General features: G+C 36.7%; 1 protein-coding gene across 13 annotated transcripts in view; it reads left to right on the top strand.

Moving 5' to 3' along the window:
* WT1 (WT1 transcription factor) overlaps positions 1-14,070 on the top strand; it is a 144,765-nt gene that overhangs the window by 71,416 nt on the left and 59,279 nt on the right. The window contains exon 12 of one of the 13 annotated variants that reach the window (XR_008466050.1): positions 5,809-7,431. The exons of 11 other annotated variants lie outside the window; for them this stretch is intronic. The gene's annotated coding sequence lies outside the window, so the exon portion shown is untranslated. Of the gene's footprint in view, positions 1-4,319; positions 5,362-5,808; positions 7,432-14,070 lie in introns of those variants that run through there. One more of the 13 variants, XR_008466049.1, reaches the window with a different exon arrangement.

Genomic DNA, 14,070 nt, shown 5'->3' with positions numbered 1-14,070 from the left:
TTTTATTTTTAGTGACAGATTTATTATTGAGGAGAGAGGCTATATGTGAGATAGTGGGAGAGGAAGTGAAAGATATATAGAAATACATTATTTGATTTTAAAACCATGGAATTACTTTCTTGTCTAATGAAGAATGTAATGAAATGCATTAAGAAACCACTGCCTATCCCTGTCTCCTCAAGGCCCATGGAAGAGAATCGAAGGGGTTTTGCCCTCTTGTAAACTCTTAGAGACGATTGCCAGGGCAGGGGGTGTTGTTCCACACAGATACCATGGAATAATGGGGCAAGGGGACAGGCCAGAGGAGACAGGATTAGCCGTCTGTGAGGAGGGCAGCACAGAACCAGGAATCCTGTAGTCAACTACTAAGATTAAACACAGTTCGGTAAGTGCAACTGGAGCACACTTAAAGTCATTTCTCTTTTCATAGATTCAATGACTTTGTTTACAATAGGTCTGCAAAATAAGCCAACTTAGGAAACTTGGGTTGGATTTTAAACGTGATTTTTAGATGTTCTACACTTCTTAATTTTTGAGAGTTTTATTTTAAAATGTCCAAATACTATGTAGTAGGGTAGGAAAAAAATAAAATCAGTATTTTCTGCAGAAGTTGAATTGTGTGGAAAAAATGGTGAGTTGTTTGTGAGGTACTGCCTTTGTTGCTATAGACTATTTTTTTTTCATTCCAAATGTTCCTTTGTGTTAAACTTTCATAGTGTTACATTTTTGGGGGTATTTTTATTATATTATTTTAATTCCACAATGTCTAATAAGTGCTCAGCATGTCTCAGTGCTCGAGGTTTGGTCATGCTTAGCCATTTCCTAACTCTGCCAAATCAAAAACCACAGGGGGTTGGCAAAGCTATCAACAATACCTTTTGCAGTGTTTGAGCACAGTAATAATAAACCGGCCACTGCCCTTCATTCTGTCTGATTGGAAAAATCACCTGTGAATTTACATGAAACAACAAAACAGCTGCTGTGGAATTGGAGTCCAACCCACAACCTCACTTACCTGAAATGCTTCTGATGTTCCTAAACCATCTGGATAAACATAGCGTAGGTGACAGTTTGAGAGGGTAAAGGAGAGACGATATGGCACATATGGTGAGACAGTTGCATAACTTTCTGTTGCAGTTACTGTAACTGATTATATGGAAAAAAGAGTATTTAACTTGTGTTTTGGCTCACTTAATGCAGTTAAAGAGAAAATACTGGCAGTCGGATACCATGTGTCCAGCAAGTACAGGTCACCTTATAGTTGCTAGGATAAACAGTTCAAAACAAAAGCACAGCTGAGGAATAGATAAATTGGGAATTCTGCAATTAGGTGTTTTAAGTGCTGTAAAGAATAGTAATTCATATATTACACAGGGCTTATGCACATTAATGCTGTTCAGGAATTCCACAGAAGTAATACTGCCTTCCAAACAGCCATTACTGTGACTAACGGTATATTTTGTGATAACAGCTTGGCCTTCACAAATGTTTCACTGTGATGCAGTTGATAGCATCTCAAGGAGTATTGGTGAAATGCGGCTGACTAGTAAGCCTCTGCGTAGTAGTTGTTTTTTTTCACTTACTGGCATAAGTCAACTGCACGAACTGTTAATGGTCAGAAATTACTTTTATTAGGCTGCAACCAAGTGACAGAGCAGTGACAAAGGCTTGCTTTAAAACCTAGCACTCCATGAAGAATTTTTATTTTGAATGTGGCGACTGCAGTTTCTTTGAAGGCTATTGTTTCATTGTAGTGCTAATTCATGATCATAACACTCTATTCCCATGAAACAAAATAAAGAGAGGATGTTCCCACAGAACAAGGTATAATGCTTGAAAAAGTATTCCTTGCAGGTAAGCAGAAATGATTCCGATTGATTCAAATGAGTGAAAAGAATAACAGAAACCTGTATGAACACTACAGATGCACAGCCATTATTCTCATCACTCAGCCTGATGCTTTTGCTCTTTGCAAATTATTTTGAGTGCATCAATGAGCATGAATAAACTATATTTTTCTGGCATTTCAATTATCAGCCTAGTGAAATGTATCAGAGGTGCTGTATTGCTACTGCTTACAGCACAAAGGTATGTTTAAGGAGTGAGAAATTCAGTTCTTGACTAGGGTGTTGTCATAGATGCTTGGATTTTTAAATACCAACGGGACCCTTCTGTTCAAATGGCTTGTCCTGTGTCACTTGGAACAGGCATTTTTGGTTATTAAATCATCATGGAACTTGTAATTCCTGTTTGAGCTGTAGCAGCTATATTTGGAAAGAAAGTCTGATTCTGAAAGAAATATTTCTGGTGATGGAGAATGCTGGGTATATTGTTCCAACAATTAATCACTGCTGCTGTTAAATTATACTTCTCTTTGCATCTGAGTTTTTCTAGCTTTGGCTTTCAGTGACTGCATCTGATGAGGTCTTTTGTTTCTGGATTAAAGATCCATTGGTTATTAGAAGCCTCTTCCATGTGCAAGTACCTGCTGGTTTCTGACGAACTCTCTTCCTCACAGCCTCTTGAAAAAGCACATTGATTAGAGCCTTCTTAGACTTACGGGCTGAAGTCATCTTTCCCACAGTGGCTAACTCATTGTGAGCTGCTTCTGGACGTTTTGAAACTTAGAAATAGTTGTTAGGGCAGCACCGTACAAGGTGTAGTTTCAGTGCTTTGCATTGATTCACTCTCTTCGTTGTATCTCCTCAGTATTCTTGCTATTCACGTAAACCAAGGTTTTACTTTAGGAATTTATTTTCTATTTTTTACTAATCATTGCATCCAAATAATGTAATTATTCCTGCTTTTTAGGCCATCTTGAACATGATCTGCGTCTTTTGTTCTTAAGCATGAACTTGTATTTGACTATATTCGAATTTAAGTGAGATTAGCTGACTCATGTAACTGATGTTGCTTGATTCACTGTTTTCTGTTATACAGTTTGCTACCAGTGATTTTATATTTATCCATTTTCTTTCCTGTCATTGATAAAGATAGCAGCACTGTCCCAAATTCTATACAACCACTAAAAACATCCCTCTTAAATGATTACACACTTATATATTTTTTGTGATATCTCTTCACTGGTTTTCAGTTATTGTGGTGAATCTCACTAATTTTTATATAGTGACAAATGTTGCTATAGAAATGTCATGCTTTTAAAGAAAATGTCACACGATCACATCTGTTATAGACCATGGTTAGTGTTAACCTAATTACAGTACCAGTTGGTTTTGTAATATATTAAAAAAAGTTTGTCAAGCTCTACTTCCCACATAACTATGTTGATTATTGTTAATTATGCTGCTATCCTTTAGTCCTGTTTGCATACATTATCTTGCCATGATTTAGCTTTGTGTTGATGTTAATCTGACCTAACCTGTAGTTAATTGGGTCATCTACTACTAACCTTTTTAAGTAATGATAAAGCGTTAGGATTTTTCCAGCTCTATAATTTCTTCTAAGAAGAAACACTCTGTTCTATGGAGAAAAAGTTAAATCTTTCAAAGAGCTGCCTGTCTGGTCCTTGAAATTTAAGCATCTTTCCTTCTAGTCGTTAATGTTTCCTATGTTGCCTAGTGAGTGGTAGTATAGAAAGTATTTCCTTTTCACAGTGAGAGAGGTATTTCTTTCTACCTCTTTCCAGTATACTTGTACTGTGTCGCAATGATTGTAATACTTAAATAATAGCAAAAACTCAGGCAGTTGGACCCATCCTTATTTTGGAAAGCAGTTCTTGTATTTCTCAATAGATTTGTAAAGAGTTTTCAATTTTTTCTCAACAGCTATTTTAAATGAAGGTTGAGACTCTCTGTGTATGATTGTGGGAACCTAAGAGCTGAAAAACAAAACAAAAGCAAGGAAATGCAAAACCAAACAGGAGCTGCAGGATTGAGGCGATCAAGGCTATGTTTATGTTAGCAAATATGGTGGTATGATATAAACATGTCTATAGATTAGAGCAGTTGGTGCCAAATATCTGATGCCTATGCAACACGTTTTTAGATACTTTGAACTAGCTCTAGCCTGTCCTGCAGACTAGATGTCTGTTAGCATTTGGAGTGCATCTTCTGGTTTCGTTTCATCTTCAAGAAATGCCATTGATATGCTCCAAGACTGCTCCGTGTTGCAAATGCAAGCACAGCATGTAAGAGTGGTGGCTGAAATCCACTTCAAAAGCCCACATGTGATCTGAACTAAATGTTAATATAGACACACTCCAGGTTGCTGGTGTTGGGGCTTTACAAGCTAGGCTGCCTCTCCTGGATTCTCTGCTGTATAAAACAGGATCAAGTTACCATGCTGATCGTTTTCTGTAGTGTTCTCTGAATGCAGGCAGTGACCCACATTGCATTGGAAGAACAGTTTCCTGGCATGTATCAAATGTCGCCACAGATATGTTGGGATGGTGCATCCATACAGAGTGAAAGGAGTCACTTCAAAAGGGAAGTACTTGTTCACGCTTCTGTGGTACTGTGTGAGAGGCATTGTGTTACCAAATGTACCAAGTGAGTTTAGATCCCTCTGAATTCTATGTGTAAAACGTTACTTATTCTGTGCAGTTAAATCAAGTTCAAATGTTCTGAGAAAAAACTTTACCTTAGAATATCTCTCCGTTATTTCTTTCACTGGATGAGAATAGTTGTGGCATGTTTTGCAGTCCCATACCAAACCAAATTTTCTTATGGAAGTTGAGGTAGACCATCAATACTTCATGAGTTGATTATTTATTTATGATAGTTATGGTTTCATTAAAAATGGCACTACCTGCTGGGCAGCACAGCTATGCTTTTAACAGTTTTTATCAGGTTGTTAAAATTACACAGATGATGAATATTTCAATAGTGAGAAAGAGCAAACCATTTAACAAACTACATTTGTTTGAGAATCTTATGCTAGCTAAAATGGCAATGCCTTTTGATTTGTGTAAATAACCAAAGCTGCATATTAAGAAAGGGAACTTAAGGTTGCCCATAGCAATTTCAGCAAGTCAGAAGGGTGACTTTTCTGAAGTAGCAAATCAGTGTCTAGAAATCATTATAGTCCATGCTGGATACAGCAAAATTAATGTTTTCAAAGGAGCAGATCTAAACAGAGGGGAAACTAAGTATGTTAATGATTTAAGAATTACTTTCCTCCACATCCCAATCAATGATGTGATTAGTGTTCACTGGTAAAAATGATGGGTTATAGGTACAGATAGCCAGCTTTGCTCTTCACTATATATAATTTGAATTGTGAGTATTGGTTATAATTATAACATGAATTTTTGTTCATGAATTTGCTTAGTGTAGTTTTAAGGATTTCCACTTGGTGGAGCTTTATGATTGAATTTTTAATATATAAAATTCTAAATATTTGTGATTCAGACTTAGTAACTTCTCCACTGTAATGAAACAAAATTAATTTCAGAAAATTAAATGAAGAGTAAATTTCAGGTGTTTAGTATTCCCTTTCACTTGATTCTTGGATCAAACAATGATGTTTTTTACAAGGTATGATTATGTTACTTGAAAATTCCTTGATATGATTAATTTTAATCTTTTGAAAACAGGGTGGAATAATAGGTATAATAGGTACTGATGTGTATATTATATTCACAAGTTCAAAATTAATACTCTGTGAATGTGGATATAGTTATACATACATATTTAAAAAAAAAAAAAAACAGAAGTTCCAAGTTTGTAAAGTATTTCTAGATAAAGTAGTGCAATAGTAGTGTAAAATAATCTTTTATTCTTACTGCATAGGGTTTTATTAAATTCTGAAGGATCCTAAAGAATTTTAGAAATTACTTTCTCTGAACAGTATGCCTGAAAAGATGGAAGACTTTTCACTGGAACATAATGCAACACAATGTGTGAGACTTCTGTCCTTAGAGAGACTCAAAATTAGACTGGACAAGGCCACGAGGAACCTCATTTAATGTGGAAATTAACCACACTTTGAGCAGAGGACTGGACCAGGTAACTTCTTGAGATCCCTTTCAACCTAAATTATTCTATGAATCTGTAAGACAAATTTTCAGCTGTGAATTATGATAAAAGGTACATAGCCGCAAACTTGAAGGTTTCAGTTTTTGGTTTGATTGATTTGTAAGGTGGAAGGTTTTGGAACAAGTAACCTTTTGATAGGATTATGGAAGAATGGAGAATTTATATAAATAAGGAGAGGGCTGTCCCTTGGGAGCAATTAATACACAGTATGTGATAGAATTAATTTACCCATCATCAAAATATATCTTCATAAAATGTAGCAACATTTCAGCAGTCATAGCAGGTGATGAACAAGATCCTCCATGCGTCTTTGCAGCCTACGTGAGTATTGCTGTGGGAGATCTCAGTTCCCCCTTATGTATATTATACATAATTTAAAGAGAATGTGCTGCTCAGATCTTTCCACCCCAGGCCTTCCATCAATTTTTCCCATTTTCTGAGGGATTCTTCCATTCCTTATGTTCCTGATTCAGTCTAGTCTCTCATTCCCCAGACTCCTGAATTGTTACCGTGTCTTCTCTGAAATTAACATTATTTTTCTCAGGTAGTGTTTTGTCTTATTTTTAATGTTTACTATATAAATTGAATTTTTACCTTTTTAATAATGTGAATTGAGAATAGCTCGTAAAAGGAAAAAGAAAAATTGGGTGCTCTGTAATACCTAGATCTGACTAGATGTTGTCTATGGCCGTTTTCCTTTACCTTATTAGTCCCTATGGCATGCAGAATTTAGGTATATACATCCAAGAACTTAAACAAAACAAAACCCAAAACAACAAACCCCAAACTAAACGCATCTCCACACCCCCTGCAAAAAACCCCAAACCACCCCAAAACCAAAAAAAACCAAACCACCCAAATATCCAAACCCAACAACAAACCAGTCTGAGTCATTCTTGTCTTAAGCTTTAAAAACTAAGAATTGCCATTTCTTGATATTCTTGATATTTAGGATCTGAAGCAATATATTGGGGAAGAGGGACAATCATAATAAAGAATGAATTCCTGCTTTAAAATAACAATAACTTTCAAGTATGAGATGCAAAACATCAGCTACAAACATGAGAAATCTATGCAGCAGGTAGTGGACCTCCCTCAAATTATTAGTGGAACAGAAAAATGTCTCGGCAGGTTGAGAGAAAACCTGAATGTACGTCTGACAGCCGTTGTCTGAATGTCAGACAGTAATCAAGCAAACCAAAATAAAGGAAACCAGGTCATCTTGATTGGGCCTGGGCTTAGTGCCACACAGATGTAGTTTGACTGTCTTTAAAAGAAATCAGTTTGGATCCCTCAGGCGGAGCAGTCATGTTAGTACGCCGGTCTCGCCATGTTGACTAGCCCTGTTGAGGCCCATGTCCCTGCTCAGTGCTGCCTATACCTTTCTATGCCTTCAGGTACCCACGTTGGCAAAGCAGACTGAATTCCTACACTGCCTTTTCCCCTAGATCAACTAGACTGTTTTTTCTCTTTTTTTCTTTCTTTTTTTTTTTTTTTTTTAAATAAGGATGGATTTTAAAAATGTATAAAATGTTCCTAATGAATCTTTAATGTTTTTAGTGTTACCCTGCCTTCAAACTTTACCAGACTAGGAAACAGGGGAAGAAAAAATCATACATGGAATAGCTGACAACAGGGATCCTGAGGGAAAATATCTAGAAAAATAAATAGCTTTTGAGGCCAGACTTCTGTTTATAAAAAAAATACATCTATAGGAATGCCATGTGTGCATTTATTCAGTGTTATGCATTTCTATATGTAGGCAGGTAATTTAAGAAACAGTTAAATAATTTTAAAATGTTGTAATTGAAAAACATTGCTAGGGTGTTCTCTGGGAGATAGATTGGAGCAGACTGAAAGGTGTTTCTTTCTCTCCTCACATCTCTGAACTGCTTTGGAGATTACAAGTATGATTCTCTTTTATGCATCGTTAACATAGTTAAAATGTTAATATGTGTGCAGTTATGCTGACTGCATAAATTGGGACCTTTTTTTCCTAAACTATTATTTGAAAATTAATTTCAGGTAGCAAATCCTGTTCAAGGGAAAAATCTACTATCAATCAATGTATTGTACCAACTAGTTCTTCAATAACTCTTTTAAAAACTTCTTCATTTGTTAACTTGTAGAGGGGGAAAAAAGAAAAGTGAACTGAGAATAACTGAAGAAAGGCGGTGTTTGCAGAGACGTTTCTTCTTAGCTGCATTGTTTTTCACGCTGGTATTAAAATACTATTATTTTTTTTTTTTCCTTGTGAAAGCAGAGTAGAATCCCAATGTTCTGGACTCTCACCTTTTCTGCTGCTATGAGGGGTGATGCAGCTCACTTTTCCAGTCGGGACAGAGGAAGAGCAGAGTTCAAGCAAAGCCTAGGGACCCGTGTGATCCTTGCAGACCTGAAGCTGTGATCAGAGAAGTAATCACACACAGGTTATGTTTAGAATATCTACTTAATACACTATGAGCAGCCTCTCCTCTTAGTGAAGGTGTCTGGGGAACTACTGGCTTCTGCTGGTTTCCCTGGCTCCAAAGTGAAGGTGTTTCAGACAGTATTACAATGGACTTTGCCTCTTCATAGTTGGTATGTGTAACAACTGACAGAGTAGCTATTCCAATAGCATCTAGACTCTATTGGATGCAATACAAGCATTTAAGTGGGTTCTTGGCAGAAAGAATTCAATAGATGAGATATGCACTGCAAGAAGGAAAGTATTTTCTATACTGATTTCATGCAGGTTTATGTGTTCACTGCATAATATGTTGAATTAATTGGGGCTATAATTGCTGAAGAACTGATGCGGGGGGAAGTGCAGTGGTTAATTTTAGGCAGTTATACAAGAACTCTGTGGCAGAAGTAAAGCTGAAGCTGGAACAAAGTTGCACCACAGTAATCAGATGAGCCACCCTCCTTCCAAGGACAGCTTTGTGAATTTATGTGGGGTGGGAAGAATGGATTGAACGGATGGAAGACTAAAAAAAAGGGGGTGCACATTTGCTTTGCTGCATCCAGCCTAGTTTAGAGCAATGTAGGTGATGTGTACATTGATAACTTTGGACATATACTATTGCTTGCTTAAGTTTTATGGGTTGTATGCTCTACCAGACTTTCCTGTGTGTGAGGTTCTTGACTATGCAAAGCATCATATCAGCATAGCTAGCAAAAGTTGAAGCCCACCTGCACAGACAAGGGAAGATGTAGCAATTCCCTCTGCTAATAGCAAAGCAAACCATAAAACTCTCTTGTTATATGATACGTTTTGTACCTATCCGTAGCTTTGTTTCTTGAGGGCATAGTGTAATTTCCTAAGAAAGAGGTGGAATGAAGGATTTTGTGTGGCATGTTGTATATACATTAAATCAATGTATTCATTAAAGCATGATTTAGCTGTTGAACTTCTGTTTAACAAATTGTATCAGGGTTTAGCCCAGTCCCCAAAACTTACTGACAGACTGCTGGGTAAAGTGGTGCTGCTAGTTTTGCAAGCATCAGTGGAGGCTGTTCAGGCTCACAGTGAGTTCCTAGGTGAAGCGCCCCATGCAAGATAGTCAGTCTGATGTTCTCTGTGATCTGGACTTTCTGCTGAGCTGCACAAGTTGGGCAGTCATGAGGAGGGGAATGCTGCATGTGAGTGGGGTAGTACTGCCAGTCTTGAATATTTGAATATTGTAAATAAATTTTTAAACAAAATCATTGGACTGGTCTGAAATAATGAAAACTCTCTTTCTATTGTTGTTTTGGATTTCACTTCTTCCTGCTGCATGGGCTTTCCCTGTGTATCTTAGATTAAAAGATGAGCCTAAGCTTATGAAAACGAACATGTCAGCCCTGTCTTGCCTCCTGCGCCGTGGCTAATTCTACTGTTCTTCCTAGTCCCAACACCTCCCCAGTTCCACTTTGTTTGCAATTCCGACTTCTTGAGGAACTTCCTTCTTCAGCTACCCCACTTTGGAGTCTTCCTAACCTTGCAAGCCCTGCATGATGCTGTCGTTCTTCCCTGAATGAATCATTGTTGGTGTGATATGGTTGGGGTGTTGGCCTAAAACTGTCAGCCATGGCAAGGATACTTATGCCTTGTCAGTGCTCCTGCAGTTTCTTGCTCAATAGACAGAGGGGGTTGCCTGGTGCAGGCTGCTACCTGCACCTGGTATAATGGTTTCTAGACATACAAGTAGGAAACTGCTGTGCCAGAACTTTATCGCCTATGATTGCCAGCACAAATATCTGCACTAAGCCATAATACCCTGAGAAATCCCATTAAATTAGTATCCCTACTCACAAGTGGGGATATTTCTAAGTATACATCAGTTTACATATTCAACTATGAGTATACAAGGCAGAACACTCTTGAGCAATACCACTAAAAGGGAGTTTGCTGGTAGCAGGGTAGCATCTTTCTCGGTTTAGGATGGACTTTTTTACTGCGTACCCTTTTCATTCTTTAACTTGATCTTGTGTGTGGAACATGGGACACCAGCAGCATTACACCCACAAGCGTTAAGTGATTTCTGTCAACCAGCCTTTGGTGCAGTTGTAATGAAATGCACTGCTATTTTGTATAAAGGCAACGTGGTAGGTCTTTTGGGCAGGATGCTGTACAAGAAGTAACAAAAGCAATCTGGTGATCTCACATACTAGGTTTTGGCCTGCCTTTGACAGCACAGTAGTTGGGGAATGCAATGTTGTAACAGAAAGGACAAGGTTTAGTTTGGAGAGACAAATCTCAGTGCATCACTTGAATGTTAATGCTGCAAAATGCTGCATGTGGTGGGATCACACCTAGGGTAGGTTATTAGGAATGATTTACAAGGATTAAACAGAGGGTCTGGGAGTAGAGGTAAGAACATCTGTATCTGTGCAGACTTGAGAAATGCCAGGCTCTGTTTTTGGTTACCTGATGTGTTATGTTAACTCTAATTATCAAGTCTACAGGTGTGCTGTTTATTTAACACAGAGACCACGTTAGTGGTTCACTTTTTATTTTGTCCATTGTAACTGAAAAATTGCCATAGCAACTATGTGGTACATGATGCAGGTTTTTGGTATTCAAAAGGTCAATTATTTAACTGTGATATGAAAACTTAAGAGTCTCTTTGCCCTTCAGATAATGGAGAAAAATTCCTGTAAATAAAATGATTGCCTTCTTTTTATATTGTTTTCCTGCAAAATGGTATGTTGATTTTTCTTTAACTTCTTAATTTTTATCTTCTATAACTCTTGCTTTGCTTGGGTTTGCCATGTACGTTACTCTTAATCAGCCAGTTAGGGAACCAGTCAGGATTTGGGGTGTTCTGATGCTAATGAGCACCTAAAGATTGAATGGGAAACATGCAACTGAAAGGTTGGATCTGTTATTAAGAGTTGCAGAAATTAATAGAAACCACATCATAAATCAGCTTTTTTCATAAAATGCACTGATATTTTGGGCAGCATTTGCTTTCATGTATTTCAGCAGCTCCACTTATCAAAAGCAGAAATTGCGGAAGTGAGCAAAAGCAATTTCAGCTAAATAAGCTTTTTCAACCTCAAGTGTGTCTTCATGTCTGAAGACTTCATAACTTAATACGGGTTATTTGTTCACATATAATCTAAATCAAAGACGAAGAAATGTAAATACTTCTAATAATTTGTTTTAAGGTGGACCTATAGAGGGAGATGTGGGAGAAACTGTGTGATGCTGATGATCTGTTAAAATCCTTCTGTGTATGTGTGAGCTTTGTATTGGAAAATATCTAAATTTTTTTTGATGCAGCTGTAACTGAGCAGGGAATGCAGACTGGAGACATTATGAACACTTTTTAAAATCTATTTTTCTTTCATTTGATACATCAATCTTCTTAATAAATGACTCATTTTGAGATTTGTCTGGCCATTTTGTTGAGGATCTTGTAAAATGCATGAGCCTTTCAAACCCTAAGAATAAATGGTGAAAGAGGACAGTGATTGAAACCTATCCACAGACTGGCTGTCAGAAGGGCTTTCCTGGGCTTCTATCTCAGGAAAGTATATTGCCATTTGTTTTGAGTAGACTTGCAGAAGAGAGAAGCTGGGTGACAGTGTAGAGGGCAGAGCTGGGCAGCAGCGCTGGTGACAGGGAATGGTGTTTCATGCCTAACTTCCAATTTTGATAGGTGCTTAGCATAAATGTTTTCCAATATCCAATGTAGTTGTAATGCTTTCTTTAACATTCCCTTGGTGTTCAACAAGTTTCAGCTCAAGTCAATGTTAACCACTGAATAAAAAATTATAGGTCTATGTTTGAAATTTCTAGTCTCTAGATTTATTTTTTTTAAATGAGAGTTACTGCCTGTAGAAAGCTTCTGCAGTGTTTCATGTATCATTGGATCCAGTGATGGTCCCATCTACACAGGTGTGTGCAGACAGGAGTGCTTTATAAAAATGAAGCATCGTAACACCTCTGTGAGGTCAGGGAGAAGTATTACCTGCTTTATAGGGAAGAAAAGGCATAGAAAGACCAGTTTTTATTTGCAGTAACATAGTCAGTCTGTGACAGAATTGGGAAATTTTTATCTGCTGACTTGCAGTTCTCTGCTTTAGTGAGAAGTTGCTCTTTTTCATTTGTGATTTTTTTTTTTTCCTTCTGCTTTTTCATCCATATGCGCTTCATGTGCATACAGAACATTATAAGACTGTATTGCAATTGCATAGTCATGTTGAATTATATAGCATATACCATATGTATAAAAATTTTATTATAAAAATGAGTAGATAATTGTATTTTTTTAGGTATCAATTTCAACCTACCCATCTAAAAAGAGTAAAATTCAATCCACAGGAGAAATAGTTTTGAGGTCTCTTTTGTATGCTGTTTTTTTTTTTCTTTCAGCCACAGTAGCTCTGCATTAAATAACTGAACAAGTAAAGTATCCGACATATAAAAGGTAGCATTTAACACCATGAATGAACTAATGCTTACCCAGCAGAACTGTGAGACATTTGGAAACACAGGGAGATGAGTTAATGATGTAGAAATTGTATATATGCACTGTCTGAAAATCATGTTAAATGGGATACATGGCATCGGGTCATTTTTTTTAATTGAAATGGAAAGAAAATTGGTTTATTTTACAGAGTTTGAGGTATTTTTAAGGTATTTTGTTTACTGCAGTGTTTACATCTCAGAAAATATTAGTAAAGAATTAGATATAATAAAAGTCTTTTTCATGCTATTAATGAAGCGTTTTGTTGCATGCTTGGGGGATATTTTTTAAATGTTGCAGTAAGCACTCTGCATAATTTGCTCTTCGTATGTCATTTTTCAGTATTAAGTGAGAAGTTGTATAAGGGTAAAGACAAACTAAAAGAGCTAGTACATGAACTGTTGGTGCTTAAAAAGCCACATTGTTAATTATATAGGATACTTTACTTTTATTTGGAATATGGAATGCACTACTAAAAGAAGAATTTAGAATCAAATGTGACTTGCTGTGTTCTTGCTAGTTATATTTTGTTTTTTCTTCCCCTAGTAAAGTATTAGGTAAATGATTCTTCATTTCCATAGCTTTTAAATTCCGGATGTAAACAGTGAAAGTTTTTTCACTTCAGCTTTTGGCTGATATTTAACGAAATGTAGATCTGATGTATTGGTAGTAGAAGAAATGTATTACTTTCACCAGTGATTAATTTTCTTGTTTTCCTTTTACATGTTTTGGAGAAAGCACTGTAACGTATCTTTTAAGCTAATGCAAGATTGTTTATTGTGATATGGAAATGCACAAATAAGAAATGAGTCTTTAGAATGGAACTGTAATATCTCAAATTGCAAGGCTGCTAAAGTATGTTTGATTGTGTTACTTTATTGATGTGTTCCGTCCTTTACGAGTAGTTTAGATTTTTGTCTTTATACTGTCTAGATTCATCAATCCTATGTAAAATTGTTACAGGAATAATGATCTTCCTGAGACTAGATGTGTGGGGAGTATGTGTACATCTCTTGGGAAGAGAAGAGAGGCTTTTTGTTTTGTTTGGCATTTTGTTACCAAATTTTGGAAAGATTTTGATTCTCCTGATGGATTTTATGAGCCCACACTATGTTAGCCTGGAATGAAATTAACTC

Source organism: Rissa tridactyla, chromosome 4 (assembly GCF_028500815.1).
Source record: "Rissa tridactyla isolate bRisTri1 chromosome 4, bRisTri1.patW.cur.20221130, whole genome shotgun sequence".
In the NCBI taxonomy this organism is placed as follows: domain Eukaryota; kingdom Metazoa; phylum Chordata; class Aves; order Charadriiformes; family Laridae; genus Rissa; species Rissa tridactyla.
This window is presented reverse-complemented; position numbering and strand designations above follow the sequence as displayed.